General features: G+C 38.4%; 1 protein-coding gene across 1 annotated transcript in view; it reads left to right on the top strand.

Moving 5' to 3' along the window:
- The first annotated feature begins 9,450 nt into the window (after positions 1-9,450).
- The window catches only part of GUCY1B1 (guanylate cyclase 1 soluble subunit beta 1), a 126,479-nt gene continuing 116,843 nt past the window's right edge, over positions 9,451-19,086 (top strand). Inside the window, exon 1 of the mRNA XM_070948219.1 lies at positions 9,451-9,518. The gene's annotated coding sequence lies outside the window, so the exon portion shown is untranslated. The remainder of the gene's footprint in view (positions 9,519-19,086) is intronic.

Genomic DNA, 19,086 nt, shown 5'->3' with positions numbered 1-19,086 from the left:
AAAATCAAGGAGTATATGAAATCCCATGCACCGCCTGCCCCACCACATACATCGGACAAACCAACAGAAGAATAAGTGCACGCATTTAAGAACACAAGAACTCAGTCAGAAAAGAGGAACCAACTTCTTCCCTGGTCCAACACCTCAAAGCCATAGGACATGATATTGACTTTAAAAAGACCAGAACTATTGCCAAAACTGAACACTTTAACAACAGAATAATCAGAGAAGCCACGAGATAGAAAAATGTCCACACAGCATGAATAAACGAGATGATACCTCCCGCCTACCAGCCATTTGGAAACCCGCCCTTATTGACAAACGAGTCCCTAACACAAAGAATGACACCAGACCCACACTCACAAGAGCCACACAGGATGTCACCACCACACATCCACAAAGAAAGCAGACTCAAACCCACACTGATGATGAGGCACGACCACGGACCAGAAGCCAGACCACAGCTGCATCATTAGCCACCTTAAACCCCTCCAATCCATACATGAAGCAGACTGACACCACATGAAGAGGTGGCACAGCCATGAACACGAAGCCAAACAACAGCAACACAGCTCATCAGCTCAAATCCCCCTGCTACTCAGACTAACCCGCGCACAACCAAGCCCCCACCTAAACAGAACACACACCCATCCAATCAGAGCACAGCCAACCCCCCATCCAATCAGAGCACAGCCAAACCCCCAACCAATCAGAACACACCTCCACCCAATCAGAACACAGCCAAGCTCCCATCCAATCAGTTCACACCCCCACTGGCAGTTAAAAGGAAGAAACAGCTGTGATCACACATGTTCTGTCCCCGTCTCCACACACACACAAACACAGTCAGCCGAGGGTTAAGAAAGCACTTGGCACGCACACAGGTTGTTATCTAAAACTTGGCAGCTATACGAGCATCGACTGCCAAGGGCTTTACTTCATCAGATAAACAGAAAAATACATACAAATTGCAAATAGTCCAGTTCAAAACAAGGAACCTTCGGCAGATTTAGGCGTTGTTCAAGTGACTAGCCAGAGTTAGTTTTTGTTCGTCACAGAGTCTTAAATGGCCACCACACTCTCTTATATAGTCTCTGGGGTGTGGTCCAGTGACTCAGTTATAATCCCTGGCATGCCTCCTTAACTGCTGCAACCGTTTATCATGCCTTCGTTGGCATGGATCCAGGAACGACAGATCACCTCCCTCGCTCTCATCGGAGACACCTGGCTCCTGGCTAATCTCCTCTTCCTTGGCCGGCACTTGAGGCAGTGCCAGAGGGGAGGGGCCTGGAGAGGGAGGCCTGGCCAACTCCTCTTCTTCATGTTCGGAGCCTTCTTCCTCCGATGAGATAGGCTCGGAGGGCGGGGCCACAACAACACATTGCTCCTAGAAGCACGAAGCCGAAAGCACCAGCCTGAAGATGACGAATGAGACTTTGTCGAAACGTTGCCAAGACACCTCCAATTTTACGCGGGAGAAAACCCGAATAACCAAAGACATATATATATATATATATATATATATATATATATATATATATATATATATATATATATATATATATATATGAAAATAATATATGTTTTATCCAGTTTATGTGAAGGCCATTGAAATTACTCACTATTGCAATATTTGTTCCTTAACATCAACAAGAATGCTTTGGTCAGGTAATAATACCAAAGATTATGGAAATTCTAAGAGGTAAACAATGTCATTTAGATGACAATTTAATTTGCACCTATCTAGATAAATGTCAATGAATTCAGCAAGACATATGAGTAAACATACATAGGATTGTTATTTTCCTACTTGTATGGTGTTGACAATTTTTAAAACTAGTTTACACAAGATGCCACTTACTGCTATCATTGTCTATAAATTAATATATGTAATATATTGAATAATCAAATCTAAAATCTGTATTCAAACAGCATTTTAAGTTTGGGAGGCACACATTTTATAAGAAGCACATACTGTATATATACCCTGTTCTGTGTAATAGCAATAAATGTTTTCTCAAATAATTTTAACTGTTTAGATTAAAATGTGTACAATCTTTGCTTAACAGTATTAACATAGCACAGTTAAGGCAAAATATGAGGAGTTCTGAATCAAATATATGTATATAAAGACTTTGAATGCATTATGGTTATGTTTGAACTCAATAAAAAGAATTACACAGAAAGGATATACAGAACTTGGATACCACAAAAATTATTTTGCTTTGGTATACTTTATTTGCCAGTTGAGCTTAATAATAACATTAATATCATAGGGCACCATTTAATTTAATTCAGTTCTTACGTTTTTCAGTCCTGAGTAGATCCTGTGCAATTCTCTTTTTAACAAACACACATTACTCTTATAGTTCCTAATATTTCTGAATAACTAGACATGCTTACTCCAATTCACAAGTGCCAGTATGTTTATTAATTAGGGCTCATTGTTCCATGTCATAACTCAAACACAAAACCAAACTAAGAATCATATTTGTCCTTTGAGAGTTATGCTAGCACCATAATCTGAAAAAAATGGGTAGAGAAATAGAAGATTTCATTTCATTTACAATTTATATTAAAATGAAATGTACTGTGTTTCCCCGAAAATAAGACCCTGTCTTATATTTTTTTGAACCCTGAAATAAGTGCTTGGCCTTATTGCCATGCACTCAAAAGCCCAATTGGGCTTATTATCAGGGGATGTTTTATTTGGGGGAAACAGGGTAGTACTATCAAGTTTGGAAACAATGTTTCTAGATCTGGAGGCCACACATAGGGCTTCTGATGATACCACAGACTTCATGCTGTGCAACATACCTATTAATGGGAGGACAAACTACACAAGTAACTTTTTCATTGCAATGTTCTAGTCCAGTGTTTCTCAACCTTGGAAGCTTGAAGATGGGTGGACTTCAACTCCCAGAATCTCCCAGCCAGCGCTGCTGGCTGGGGGATTCTGGGAGTTGAAGTCCACCCATCTTCAAGCTTCCAAGGTTGAGAAACACTGTTCTAGTCCTTCATATATAGCTGATTTTCAGAGGCACTGAAATGAGGAAAAATAGCACATGGTAATAAAAGAATAATATATTTAATAATGCAGAGAATTAGATATTATTTTAGATCATATTATATAATACATTTCATAAATTTGTGACTAATGGGACATGCATTTTTGTTTTTGTATTTGTATTCCATTATATTTGCATTGTTTCTTCTCTTTCCTGTATTTATATCAAAGGACTTTAAGTCAGAAAATTGCCTAATTCTGCAAAAGTAAGAAGAAATTGAATAGGATTAGTCTAATGCAAATTATATAGATATATATGAAATATATGAAACCTGGAAATTCTGCAGAGGTCTGGAAGTTAAAACATTTGATGATCAGTTGAGAGAGCTAGATATGTCTATCCTAACAATGAGAAGGATTAGGGTTGACATGATAGCTGTATTCCGGTATCTGAGGGGCTGTAACAGTGAAGAGCGATTGATTGATTCTCCAAAGCACCAGAAGGCAGGACAAGAAGTAATGGTTGAGACCTTGTTAAAGAGATCCAACCTAGCAGCAAGGATAAATTTTCTGACAGAGAAAACAATTATTCTCCCTTGCGCCCAGAGAGTCCATTGAGTGGGCTGTTCTCATGTCCTTGGCCAATGACTGAGTTAATATTTCTTTAAGACACGCCTCCCCTTCCGGTTAGGTTCCAGTTCATTAACTCAGTCCGGCCTTCAATCACTACTTTTCCTCTTCCTCCCCATAAACAGTAGCTCCAGTATTTCAGTTTTAAAAACAACATATCTTTAGCCTTATTTTTTCATCTGATATGATATAAAAATTGTTGGGATGCTTTAAATATAGTTTCAGGCTCTAGTATATAATTGGAACAAATCAATGACATTACAAAGCAACACAAATAGTCCATTTGTAAAAATGTTTAAATTTTAGAGTCCCTTGATTAAATAACGCTTTGGAAAATTTCAGGATGACTTCTAGATTTACTATTCACTTGCTGGAAAGGCACATTTTCGATACAAGCCTGTTTCGCATGCGGATTCCACCTATGATTTAGAATTCTGTGTGAAGAGTTATAATCATACCAATGTTAATATGTAGTAAGCTTTTTTAAAGCAGATGTAAACACAGGCTGAAGCTGGAGGAAGGGAGGGGAGGATTTTGTCCAGATTGCAGGACAAAAAATAATGGTTTTAAAGGTACCAGAAGGCATATTCTGGTAGAAAGTTAAAGATCACTTCAATAGGAAGTGGTGGATTTCTTTAAGCAGGAGTAGACATTTGCTTTGGATGTTTTATTATGGATCCTAACAATGATCAGAGACAAAATGATTCTATGGCTATTAGATAGCATAGAAGATGCCAATATCAAAATTGCTTGATAAATCTTAGCTATTCACTATTATGTTAGATCTTATAAATCTTTCCAGTTTTCATCAGAAATTATGATCTGCGCTATTACTATACAGAAGAACTGAAAAAAGAAAAAAAGTTACTGCTTTCTTATATGCAGTCTGTTTCAGTCACATTCAACATTTTCTTTGCGCTGTATGACTCTTTTGGTGCCATGAAATTCCATTTATATGCTTGTTGAGGCATATACAAGCATATAACCCATTGCTATGAATGCTCCATAGTACCCAAATACAACAATTCAAGATGTTTCTCTCCTAACTACAAAGGGTAGATCTGAATGTTAAATATGCAGTTATGTTGGAACATGAGGTTAGACATACAGTCAAAGAAATAATAAACTGTTCAGGAATTTGGAATAAAATAAACACTCCTCTAACAATATATGTCCCCTGGGCTTCAAGAGGTTTCAGAGCTGACAGCAGAGTAGCTCTTCTGCTTATGCCAACAAGTGAAGACAAACTTTCCTTTTCCTTTATATCTACTCAAACCTCATATCCTTATATACATGAACATGACCCAATTAGCCCTTTCATATGTTTTATAGGTTTGATACCGTGTTTCCCTGAAAATAAGACCAGTCTTATTTTCTTTTGGGCTTGAAAATAAGCTTGCAGGCTTATTTTCAGGGACGTCTTATTTTTTTTTAAGTGCAGGAGGCGTCGAGTGGGAGCCAACGGGAGTGGGAGCGCAGCTACTGCTGGCCCGGCCCTCTCTGTCTCACTGTCTGCAACGGGCCAAGCTCTCAGTATGCCCCAACCTCCACCCACCCTGCTTGCTGGCCTAGCTGCTGCCAGCACCTTCTGGGGGCTCTTCACCCTCCTGGCAAGGCAGGTGGAGGCCAGGATGTGCTGAGAGCTTGGCCCCAAATGAGGCAAGCAGATAATGGGACGGAGAGGGTGGAGCCAGTGGTACTTGCCCAAATACTTTTCACCTGAAGGAGATTCAAAAGCTTTGTCTGCTTGCAAAGGAGACGCTTTGAAACGGAGCTAATCACTCCATTTCAAACCATCCCCTTTGCAAGCACATGAAGCTTTTGAATCTCCTTCACTTCTCCATTTGGGTGAAAAGTGTTTGGTCGCCTATGGGGCGCTTGGGAATGGAGCAAATCGCTCCATTCCCAAGTGCCCCCATAGGCGACCAAACATTTTTGCCTGGATGGAAAAATTAAGGAGATTCAAAAGCTTCATGTTCTTGCAAAGGGGATGGTTTGAAATGGAACGATTAGCTCTGTTTCAAAGTGTCTCCTTTGCAAACAGACAAAGCTTCAATTCCCTCTGGGCAAAAAGTGCGCAGCAGAACCAGGTGGAGGCAGAGGCGATCCCAATATACTGCCCACTCCGTCCCACCGTCTCTTGGCTTGCCTGTGGCCATGCCAAACAAACTGCAACCCATGTGGGGCATTGGGATCACCTGCCTCCCCCATCGCCCATGCCTCTGCCTCCCCCATCGCCCATGCCTCTGCCTCCGCCTGCTGCTGATGCCACCGTGCAAGCCTCCCATGAGACTTCTGTAAGTCAGGCAGCCACACAGCACGTCTGGACAGCCTGTCTTCTCCGCCCGCCTCTGCCTCCACGCTCGGACTTATCAGTACTTGTGCTGCACCAAGGGGCCGGCTCTTGTGCTGGCCACATCCATTGCCTGGGCTTATTTTCAGGATAGGGCTTATATTAGGCCCACCCCAAAAATCAGGCTCAGTCTTATTTTCGGGGAAACATGGTAGTGCCTTTGCTGAAATAATTCTTTAACAACTGGCTCTGAATTAGGAATATCTGGCTCTGGGACTAACTGGCACATAGTTAGAAAATTTCTCTAGAAACTGTGAAATAAATAAGGTTTCTCTCTGGTTGAAGGATAGGAAAGAAAATGGAGTAGTGCTATTTTGAGGGATGGGAATACTGATGTCAAAAGAGCTCCTCCCACCATATTCTTTCTCTATAATTCATTTCCTGTAGAAATAGGAATCAATTTATATGGATGGATGGAGACACACACACACACACACACACACACACACACACACCAAGAGTGTGTGGCTTGACAGATATTTTGTATGAACATTTAAAGAATTATAAATATAGGCCTGTGAGAAACATATCAAAATCCATGAAATAAAATCTTAAGTTCATATATCACATTTTGTAAATTCAGTGATATTATGAAAAAAATTCAAATGAAGCAGAAAAGTATAAATTATAAATATAGAAAGCAAATGCAGTAATCTGTAAATTGTGAATCAGCTTGGCAAAATCATCTGATTATGTTATATTCCAAGAATAAACCGGTCATAATAAAATTTTCTTTGAAGCATTTCTTAACTGATTTATTTCTGCCAAGAGGCATTTAGCCTTATTTCATATACTTTTTCAGTATATCATCAAACATTTCTGATACCTTTTCCAAGACAGTACAGTGCAGTATATTGCTGCAATTTTAAAATGGATCTTAGAAGACCTGGGGTGCCAGAAGGAAACATTTTAAATGAGACCATAAGAAATATTTTTGAAACATTTGGCACTCCAGTGGGTAAGGAACCTGTGGATCTTAAAATATTGTTCTATTATGGTTACCAATATTCCTCACCATAATCCATTGTAGGAAGAAAAATCTAGTCTGGTTCCAAGACGGGAGAAAGGTGCTGGAAATAAAATGGAGGCTGATTGGCTGCAAGGAAAGGTTTATTTGGCTTCCAGAAACTTCAGTGACAACAGCAAATTTTCTGGGGTGGCTGACAAAATGGCTGAATGAGTGCATGGATCTTTATAGGTTTCTGGGGTTTTGTGTTTGAGATGCTCCAGGGGGTTGTACAATGTAGTGAGCTTTGTTCTTTTGCTATTCTAATGGTGGTGGGTAAATCCTATTATGTCCTAAATGTCATGCTCTTTCCTTGGGGAAATGTAAATTCTTAATCCAACTCTGGGGGAGCTGGGCTGAACGCATTTTTGTTTATGAATAGGCTGGCCTGGATTTCTTAATGGGCACCAAAATATCCATCTCTAAAGACTTGAGGCTTCTGTTTAAGGCTATGGGGCTGCTTTCTGCCTTTGTTAATATTTTTCTCCATTTCTCCTTTGGGAAAATATAATGTTCTGCCTCTTCTAATATTCTTCAAAATACTTCATTCTCAAAGAGGCCGGGGGGTTCCCACACCATAAGGGTTGGGATTGGGAAAGTTGTAATTCAGTAATGAAGTGGCTCATATTCCTTATCCTTGTTTTACTTCCCATCTACGTACAGATATAATTTTTGAAAATGTTATGGTTTTAGCCCGTGTTTAAGGTTAACTTTAATGATGAATCAATTTGGTAACTAATCACAATATTTTCCCATTTTCTTTGGGAACAGTCCATGCTAGTGTTGTTAATCCTGGTCATTCAGTTGTAATTATAATTTCAGTTGAGTGCTGTCAGATTGGCTCTTTCCTATGCAATTATTAACGAGATCTAAGCTACAATAGAATCAACATCTTTGTTGTCAATTGGCAACTGAAATGAAAGAGACTGTAAACAGACAATCTGTAATGTCCAGTTCATGATGGGGCAGAATATCTAAGGATCAACAGAAACTATCCACGAGCTTGTTGCATCAGAGAATTAGACTTCCGCAAAAGCCTGAAGACCTGGCTCTGTCAGTTGGCTTGGGGCTCCAATGGGGAAATTTCACACTGGTGGTTGCTCAACTAATAGCAGTTCCCTCCTCTCCCCCATAGTCTCCTCCCTTCCTCCCCATCTTTAGTTATAACTTGTATTTTTAATTTTAATGTGATTTTATATATTTATTCATATATTTACAGCTTTATTTTAATGTAAGCCACCCAGAGTATCCTTGTGGAGAGATGGGCGGCAAACAAATTTAATAAATAAATAAATAAAAATGTAGCAGATTTCCATTACAAGAATGTATATACTGTACTTCCTGGAGGGGAAATCATGGCTAGAATTGACTCCAAGTACGGCCAAGGCAATGAAATATAGCAGAGATAGTTTCCCTGCAAGACCGAAAAAAAATCAAATTTCTAGAAAGGTACAACTCTATATCAATTAGAAAAAAGCAATCAGGTAACTAAGGCGACCGGGCAGCATCTTACTGGGGAAAGCGGAATGAGTGTGCGCAACAGGGAAGATCCTGTTCTCACAGCACAGGGCATCATACGTAAACACTTAAAATGCGAGGTTTCGCATCTTCTTCTCTCTGCCACAGTCGAGGGATTCACGCCTTTGCGAGTTTTGTATACATCGGCCCGCATTCTCCTGCCCTCTAATCAATTTTCCTCCCCCGGCCTCTCTCGTCCCCCGCCCGGAGCCAAAAGAGCACCCAAATTCCTCCTCTGCTTCTGATTGGAAATCACCCTCCTGGCTGATCTTGCGATTGGCTACGGCTCGGTGACAATCAGAGAGTGGCCGCGGGGGCGGCTGGCGCGCCGAGCTGCTTGCTTGCTTGCTTGCTTGCTTGCTTGCTCTTCTTCAGCCTTTGCCTCGCTAAGCAGCTGCTGGAACGTTGTCCCCGCGAAGCCGGGGAGGGGTAGACCGCAGGCGCGATGGTGAGTGTCAAGGCGACGCTTCCCAGGGCCCGTCGGAGGGTGCTGGCTCGTCTTTAGCAGTAAAGGTGGGGAAGGAAAAGATGCGCGGTGCTGAAGGGGGAGATGAAGGGGGAGAAGATAGACGAGAAGACCTCCGAAGAGAAGAGAAAAGGGGTGCAAGCGGAGGAATGCAGCGGCCCACCCTGCTTCTTCCTATCCGCCCCAGTCCGGACTGCCCCTCGCATTGCCCTTCCCCCGCTGCCCTTCTGTGCAAATTTTAATAGCTCCGCCTTCAGTGGGGCATTCAAATTTGTCTTGAATAAGCATTAAATACCTGGAGTAGGTGAACGGGCAGTTGCCAGCTTTCCTACCTATTCTCTTGCTTCTTTGGAACCCAACCTGAGTTTTTCTCACCCATCTTCTCCCTCTTGCCCTTTGCTACTCTTGAGTGCTCCAAAGCCTTGTAGCCACAAAAGACTTTTCCCGGCTTTTATCTTTGACAGTATGGTTTTGTCAATCACGCCCTGGAGCTGCTGGTGATCCGAAATTACGGCCCCGAAGTCTGGGAAGACATCAAGTAAGTAGAAGCTGCCTGGGCTTCAGCTTCACCTGAAAAACCCCAGTGCCAAATGTGTGCATAAAAAACCACTGTCCTTTCCCCCACTGGAACTAGCTCTGCTTCCTTGTTTCTTATCAGGAAGCAGGGTGAAAGTTTTTGGTAGGCTCTTCCTCCTCCTTGTCTCATGCCTGGTGGAACTGAGGAGCAAGGCTGCTTCCGCTGGTGGGACCCTCTCTAGGCCATTGCTTTGCCTGGTTCTCACGCTCTGAAGGGTGCAGGAGGGAGTGAAGTGCTGGCGGAAGACTCTTAGTTCCCTAAGGGGAGAAAGAGGAGGTGAAAGCAGCTCATGGGAAGAGGTTACCCTTATTCATGGCTGACTCTGACCTCCAAGTTGATGGGAAAAACAAAACAGACATCCAAAACTTCCACGGTTGAGAATCTCCATGGGGGAGAGGATGAATAACATCTTAAGTTTTTAGCATTTCTTGTTACAGCAACTAATTTTCAGGAAAGAGGACGTGCTGCTTCATAAATTTTTCAAGCAGGAGGAAGCACCTTTTTCACACACCTTTTTCTGGTTCTCCCTTATCTGTAATTGTGTCTTGCTTTACTTCCTTAATGTAACCTCTTAAATAAATATGCATTAGGTTTGCAAAAACAATATATAAACTAAAACCTGTGTCAGAAAGTCACAGAATATGATTTTTGGTGTTTTTGAGTTAGTCTTGACTCCTGGCCACTGCCTGGACAAGTCCCTGCAGTTTTCTTGGCAAGATTTCAAAAGTGGGTTATCATTGCCTCCTTCCTAGAGTTGAGGGAAAGAGACTGGCCCAAGATCACACAACTAGCTTTGTGCCTATGATTGAACTAGAACTCATGCTCTCCAGCTTCTTGACTGGTGCTTTAATCACATCAACAGACTGCAGTAGTTATGTCCATAATTTTATTAGGTTCAACTATTAAAATTCAAGCTTGCAGGTTTGCCATATGCCTTTATAGATGCTAAATACAAAACAACGTGTACTTATATGTGGATGCAAACAGGCCAGCAAAAGAGACCATCCATCCTATCATCCTAAGAAGAATTCTGTAGAATGCAAGAGCTTTCACACTGTGCACTATTTTAAGGTTAAATTTATTATTAGGTAATATAAGCATTATTCCATTATGCATAAAATTAGTATGTAACTTGAGCAGGGAAATTATTATTCCTAATTCCAATTATTCTTAATATTGTTCCTGAAATGACTTATTATTTTTTGAGGAATTGGTTGCTCTGGGTCTGCAAAAATCAATACATGTTTATCACAAATTATTTTTGTTGCTGGGAAATCTTATAAACTTTAATACAATTGGTGTTGGAAAATCTTTAATGGCCTTATGTGGGGCAAGTAATTAGGTATAATTTTCTATGGATTTATAGAAGTATTGGGTTAGACTTACATGCTGTATGTTATATATGTAAACTTATAGCCATGCTTTTGTTAAATATTAATTTTCAAAAATTATTAGCATAGCCCAATTGCTACATTAAAATCAATGTATGTAAACTACCCAATATGACAAACTCAACATAACCCAAAAATATATGGAAAAGGAGTAGAAAAAGACATTTTAACATGTTGGTTGCAAATGTGGCAACTTGCTATAGGTTTTAAATAACAAGCCTTAAGGGTCTTTTCTAAGATTCTTAGAAAAAAGGGATTTTTTTTCTATTAGCTATTGTAATTGAAAAAATACGTTTAAAAATTCATGCATTACATGGTGTTAATGCTTGCAACTGTGGGAATTTTCACATGCTGCAATTTGACTGCTAGGGCCTGAAAATTGTTTCAAGGGTTCTTCCATGGAAAATAGATTAAGAAAGGCTACCCTAGACCCTTCATTTAATAAAAGGCTACCCTTTATTTAATAAGTTACATCTTTTTTCTTTCCCTTTGTCATAATTGAATGCCACTTGTTAACCGACAGGAATATGCACAAACTATTTTATGGAATGACTATATATATATGCTTATCGTTTTGTCATTTGGCACAATTCCTCATTCAAACAAATAGTTTCACCTGGGAGACTGCACTATACTTTGTGTGTGTGTATGTGTGTGTGTGTGTGTGCGTACACACCCTGTATAACGTAGTGAGCTCCCGTTACTTGTCCCAGCTTCTGCCAACCTAGCAATTTGAAAGCATGTAAAAAATGCATGCAGAAAAATAGGGACCACTTTGATGGGAGGGTAATAGTGCTCCATGCGCCTTTGGCGTTTAGTCATGCTGGCTACATGACCACAGAGACGTCTTCAGACAGTGCTGGCTCTTTGGCTTATAAAAAAATAAAAGATACAATCTTATATAGGGTGTCTGAATCATCCTTCATAACTGGGTTAGTGCTGTCAATCATGTATAGAAGATATGGAATCATAGAATTGGAAATGGCTATTGAGATTAGAATCTAATTTATTTTTCTGAAAGAATCTCAATTAACAAACTGGCTGGCTTCATCTTGAAGACATTGACCAAAGGACAGTCCCCTATTTTCTGGGGACAGTAATTGGTTTTATGTGCCTTAACTCAGTCTGTGACCAGCACCCTACAAAGGCAGTTGGATGTTCCTTTGTACTTTGGCACATTTGGCTGTCCATGAAAGATAACCACAGTTGGATCTGATTACACTTGGATTAAAGACTATTAAGAAACTAAATTAGAAAGCTGAAAAAACATTTCAGAACACATTGGAAATTTATTTTGATGTTATTGCCAAAAACAAAACCTCCATAGCAAATCCAAAAATATACACTATGCGAATGTACATAAGTATGCACAGAGGGGAAAAAAGAGACAAAAATTTACTAATAGAGTAAATAACTGCTTTCAAATAGACTCTCAATTAGATTTACTTTCCTTTAATTAAAAATAATAAGAAAAGGGAGGATGAACAATTCAGAAGGATTTTGGCTTTCTTTGTTTGTCTTCATTCAAGAAGATGCAAAAGAGCAGTAGCATTTAGTGATAGGAGAAAAACCATCTTACTTCATTTTTGTTTTGATATTTTAGTTTATTGGGTAGTTGTTCTACTACACATTCAAAAGAAGATAGAACTGTTGGGTGCTCCTAGACCTTCACTTACAGAAGGAGGCCCATCTTCATGAGTCAGTCCCCCAATTTATTTAGGACATCCTTATATATTAACTGCCAGTTATTTCCTGGGATCTCAGGCATGAGATTTTTTAAATTCTACCTGGAAATGCTAGTGATAGAACATGAGATGTTCTTCACACATACTTTAGCTCCTCTGTTTGTCTGATTTCTTCCCTGGATCTGCTAAATATGTTCATTGTGTAACTAAGTAGGTAGTTATATAATGAACTCACTTTTTATAATGATTGAGTTTTTAGCATACACCTTTCCTCCATTCAAAATTTACATACTGGTTTTTCAGAAAGTGCAGTTACTTTCTATCACATTTATCTTGTCAATCTTCTGAGGACCAAAACCTATGCCAGAGGAAAGTGATTAGTAAGAAGAGGTTTTAAAAAAACACCATTGTATAACAGGAAGAATTGGAATGAAATACAAACCATAATCTTGTGTTTCAGGTAAATTTTTGACAAAGGGGATAGCAAATGATTTTTGCTGCTAGTAGTAGAGTTCTGTTTCTATCATACAGTTAGAAATTCATATTTTTTTTAAGAAAGTAAATATGTTTTTCATATAGGATCCTTGTCTTTTATACTGTTGTTTTCCTTGTGATTAATGTAATAGTGATGAAGTAGCATGCCCAACTTTAACCTCTGCCTATGACAAATATATATTTCCATTTTCTTAATTAAATCTGTGTTATGGCAGGCATAATATTAAACTGAATTACACTACAGTAATTTAATTAACTAAAGATGCAAAAAGAGAGGTCTATTTACCTATTTCAACATGCAGTTCTTCTAGTTCTTCCATGGGACCTTTGCCAAATGAGTTAGATCTGTCATAAACACAATATTTGACAGTGCAATATATATTATCTGCTAAAAGTAATTGAGTTTATGGGACTTAGCTCTTAAGAGGTAAATATATGATTGTAACCCACATGAAATTTCAGAGTTTTGCAACTCCTTCATTTATACAAAGTGAACCAGAACAATCCTGTTTAAACTGAAACAAGAGATTCATCATTTCTAAGACAGAAACAAAACAATACACCTAAAAATACACACACAAATGCTTAGCAAACCTGTATAGCAGGACTAATCACTCTTGTATCCTGTTTTAAATTAGCTACCTTCTTTTGTCTGAACTTTCCAAGTGAGTCAAACCTGACCTTTTGATTTATTTTCAAACTAGATCTTAAAGGATTCAATTTTCTTACAGACTATAAAAGGCAAAAATCATATTTTTGTGCACTTACATATGTATCATACATAAGTGCACAGAAACAATGATTTTTTAAAAAAACAATTTTTTAAATCTATCATAACAGCAGTGTGGTGAAAATGCTTGCCTCCCACTTGGAAGGTTGAGAGTTCAATCCTAGGTAATGGTAGACGTTTCTCTCCTAGGGTGCGCAAAAAAAAATTTTTTTGCTGCAAACTCTGCGTGGCATCTGGAAGGGCATCTGGCCAGTAAACGCTTAGCTCCATCCAGTTGCCCTGAGTCTACCCCAAATTAAGGAATTACAGGGTCATAAAAAGGGAGTTTTTTATGTATCTATCATACAAATTAAACAGATGATTTATATCCTTCAAGCAATTTAAAAGATTAAACAACAGGCTATCTAAGGAACTGTTTTACCCCAATGGGATTGGCTTGTCCCACCCAAGCCAGCTGAAAGGATATTCTGTGAAACCAGTTGGACAATGAATTCTGGCTGGTGGGGTTGAGAAGAAGAGACTTTTCTGCTCCTACCCTTTGGAAGATCATGCAACTACCCTTTCGGCTTTCCTAAAGGGACTGAAGAACTGACTCTGTCAACTGGCGTGGGGCCCAAGGAGGGCATACCATTCTAGACATAGCTAAAGGGCTAAGATTAGACACACAACCCCGCCATGTACATCTTGCTCTCTTTCCCCTAGCTTTCTCAATTTTAAGCCAATTTAATGTTACTATTTATTCCTTTGATATTTTAAGATTTTTTTAATCAGGTTGGCACTTAAGTTGAATGAATAGATGAATAAACTTACACAAAATTTATAACATCTTTATATGAATTAGAATCAATCTGAATCTGAAACTCTGAATTTAAGCCACTTCCATCCCCCCAATACATATACGAAGATCAGACAGGCAATTCACATACCTTATTTAGTGTATTTTTGGTGCACTTCAATGATTTATTTACTTTTAAAAATAACAAAGTAAATTATTTGTTGAGAAACAATCTTCCAGGAAAATCATATATATTTATATATACCCACTGATTTTTAAAATACATTTAACATAATTTTGTCCTAAGTAGTCATATCTTAAAGCAGTTTATAATAAAAAAGTGTTAAAATACACTGATAAAAGACTGTAAATTAAAATTGCATAAAATATATTTATTAAAATAACTGTTTGTAGGATAGGGAACAAAACAAAATAATTCATCCATACAAGGAAGGACCTAAAGAGGATAATAAGTTCCTTATTAATACAGTACATGAAGTAGAATATTCTAGAGTGAAGACAGAGAGTGTCCATCAGTCTTCACAAGGTGACACTATCAGTTGCAATGTAACAGGTTTACATTTATGATCTTGGCAATTTTCCAAGCCTATAAAAGGAAAGGGTATCTCTAGGATATCTAAGTAAAAAGTTGTTTAAGGCCGAATGTGATGCAGCAAACTCTTCAACCTGTATTGCATTAGTTTGCTTTATATTAGACTGTCCTTGAAGACCACTATGAAACTTCAGTTAGTGCAAAATGCAGTGGCCTTAATCATTTCTGGTCAGTTGCATTAACTGCCATGTTATTCCACTGACACAGGAGTTCTGCTGGCTAATGGAGTATTTCAGAGTGCTTTTCTATATTAAATTTATATATATTATTATTATTCTCTATTAAAAGTGCTAGTTGCTATTTTTAGAGACCTATATTGCTTTATGTCTGCCTGTTTTGTGCACCTGTTAAACATCCCCATTTACTATGAGATGCAATGGGAGAGGGCCTGACTCTGTGTGTTCTGTGTGGAGGCTCCCCTCTTAGAGAACAGGCAAGAATGCTCTTCTGGAATGGATTTGGGAATTACCGTAAATGTGGAAGTAGTTTTGTTATTATTGTATAATAACTTACTTTTATTCTATTATTTATTATTCTATTCTATTCTATTCTATTCTATTCTATTCTATTCTATTCTATTCTATTCTATTCTATTCTATTCTATTCTATTCTATTCTATTTCTAGTATTAGTATAGCGCCATGATGGCGAACCGATGGCATGCATGTCACAGGTGGCACGTGGAGCTATATCTGTGGGCACACGAGTGTTGCCCTAGTTCAACTCCAGCACACATGCGCATGCCGGCCAACTGATTTTCGGGCCTTCCGGTCGCACCGGAAGTTGGGAATGGGCCATTTCTGGCCTCTGAAGGGCCTCTGGGGGTGGGGAAGGCCATTTTAACCCTCCTGAGGCTCCAAGAAAGCCTCTGGAGCCCGGGGAGAGCAAAAAACAGGCCTACTGGGCCCATTATGCCATTGCGTGCCAAAGGAGGGGAGCATGGGGGGGTTGTGTGTGCAGGCACGGGGGTGGGGTGCTTTGAATTATGGATGTGGGACCCCCCCAGCACACCCCCCGTTTTTGGCACGCAACAGCAAAAAGGTTAGCCATCACTGGTATAGTGTCTAAAGTCATTGCTAAATGTCTACAATAATTAAGTAAACTTGGTTTCATAGCTAATTTGGCAGCAGAGGTGAAGATACACGGCACAAGATATAACTTCCAATCCAAGCACAGATATAATCTCATGTAGTATGTGTTACAGTACATATGTTAATCTGTATTGTTAATATGATAGCCAGGCTGTCTTTGCGAGGAATAGGCACTTTGGCCAAAAAGTTAATTGGACTTTTAATGACAATGAAGCTTGTTGCAATTTCCCCAAAAAATATCTATTCTTTCTGAGAAATATAACTTTGACAGATTTACTACTTCTGATACGTAGGAATCATTTTACCATAAATTTCTCAGCTTATTGGAATAGAACCTAATTTTACTGGTTGTCATCTACTTCACTACTGCATTTATACCCAGCTAATTAATTTGCATAAGAATGACACTTGCATCCAAATGCTGCCCACAGTGGTTTCATTTAATTTTATTTTTAAATTTCATTGGGGACAAAATCTCTTATGACTTACAATTTCATAAGAATCTAGGTGATTTACAATATTTACAAATAAAATACTGTTGGTGAAAACGTCAGTCTCTGAATAGAGTAAAATCAGATAATACTTTACAATCAAAGTAATATTTGTGTTCATTATTTTAAAATCATTTTGTATCCAGAGTTCATAAGAATGCCGTCTACTTTTATTCCTCCCTGGTTTCCCCAAAATAAGACATCCCTTGATAATAAGCCCAATCGAGCTTTTGAGCTCATGGCAATAAGGCCAAGCACTTATTTCAGGGTTCAAAAAAATATAAAATAGGGTCTTATTTTAGGGGAAACATGGTATTAGCTTTCCAAATTTCCAAATTAATTTTTTCCAAATTTCCAAAATTTCCAGTGTTACTATATCTTACTTCCCCAATTAAACATATTCTGTTATGACAGAGGGCAGTAATGTCAAAATGGCAGGCAGGATTGGGCAGCAGGGTTGTGCCCCTTTTATGTGGGATGAGACTTCTGATCATGCTGATAATTTTGATAGAATTGACTGTCCTTGTGGATGTTCTGTTTGTATGTGCCCAAAGTAATGTTGGATCTGCAAAAGTAAGATATTTCATATGAATAAAATAGCATTCACAACAAGCCACGATAATGTTAACGTGACAAAACATGCATAGGATTGCCAGGTCTGCTTCCAAAAAATAGCGGACAAGCGGAGGGGGGGGGTTAAGTAGTAAAAAAATTAAATAAATTTTTACAATTAAATTATATATTTTCTTACAAACATTTTAACACATATTAAAATAATCACTTCAAAACTTTACTTAAAATTCAAAACATCAAATATATTATAATAATATGTAAAATATTAAATTACATTTTACTTTGCTGTTGTGTGTATTTTTTATTTGACTGCGCAGCTTTGATCAATTCTTTGTGTTTAAGGAATAATTCTTTAACATTGAGAAATATTAAAAAATATACAAAGTTCACTTCGAACTGATACAAGCAGTCGGTTACGTTCGTCAGTCCACAAATTTCCCATGACGCTGAAAATTGGTTCAACGTTTGCATTTGATACCGGAATTGATGCACAATACTGGAACAGTTTCAGTAAACTCAGAGCTGGCTCTTTCTTGAAAAAGTACGTCCACTTATCAAGGGATGAATCGCCCTGCAGATGAACATAAACTTCTTCTAAGGCAGAAATTTCATCGAAGACAGTGTTGGGTGGAAGTTCTTCTCGCCATGGTGATAATAACGAGATGTTTGTCATTTCTTCTAAAGTTGGAGGATTATTGCGATCAATTAGATTGAAACAACTTAGCGTCTCATATACTGAATCGGTGAAATTATACCACTTTTCTAGGTACGCAATGGCTCTTTGATACACGTTGATGGCTTCTTTCTTGAACTTTTGCACGGCATTCTCAGGCAAATGTTTTTTACGTAAGGCAAATAAAACTTTCATTCCAAAAAACTGCTCATCGTATTTTTTTTGCAAAGAATCTTCACATGATAATGTGAAGATCACATGCAAGAATTTTTTTGCTTCCCAGCTTCAGTAGGGTGTCTTGCATTATTGACATGAAGAAGTGCGTGAAATATAAATACAATTCTGAAATTGTTGGTTCATCGTCCTTTGCGAGTTCATTTTCCTGATCCGAAATAAGGTTCCAGAAAACCTTATGGCACTCATCAGATCCAAGAGAAATAAAATACGATTTTAGAGGTATCCAGTTTAAAAGAAGTCTTTCGACCGCTTTAAACAAACTTAACCAACGTGTTGGAACATGGCGAAAAACTTCATGGAATTCTGACTCGCAAAACTCAAAAAATGATTTCAACTCTTCTCGTTTCTTCGCAGAATTCAAAAATTCGGCAAAAACCTTCAGCACTACATTTTCTATATCAAAAGATAACTGCTTTAATGCATTTTTTGCGCTGTTGTGTAAAATGTGATTATTGCAATGAGCATTCGATCTTTGTCTCATTCTAACTTATGAAAAAAAAAACAAAATGCGATTCTTCTATCCTTATTCTCTTAGACTGTACAACTTTAGATTACGTACCATTTCATCATAAAGTTTTTGAATAAAAAAAATGTCCACTATTTTGTGAAAAAAAATAGTGAACATAATGTAAAAAAAGTGGACTGTCTGCTCAAATAGTGGACACCTGGCAACCCTACATGCATCATTGGGTGATTGAGCAAATGGCATGTATATATAACACCAAGCTGTCTGAAACAAATTGTGTCATTTACATGAAGATATAATAAAAAACTTT

Source organism: Pituophis catenifer, unplaced genomic scaffold (assembly GCF_029215685.1).
Source record: "Pituophis catenifer annectens isolate HBS135680 unplaced genomic scaffold, rPitCat1.0.hap2 SCAF_8, whole genome shotgun sequence".
Taxonomy (NCBI): Eukaryota; Metazoa; Chordata; class Lepidosauria; order Squamata; family Colubridae; genus Pituophis; species Pituophis catenifer.
Note: the sequence above shows the minus strand (reverse complement) of the source record. Positions and strands in the feature narration are given on the sequence as shown.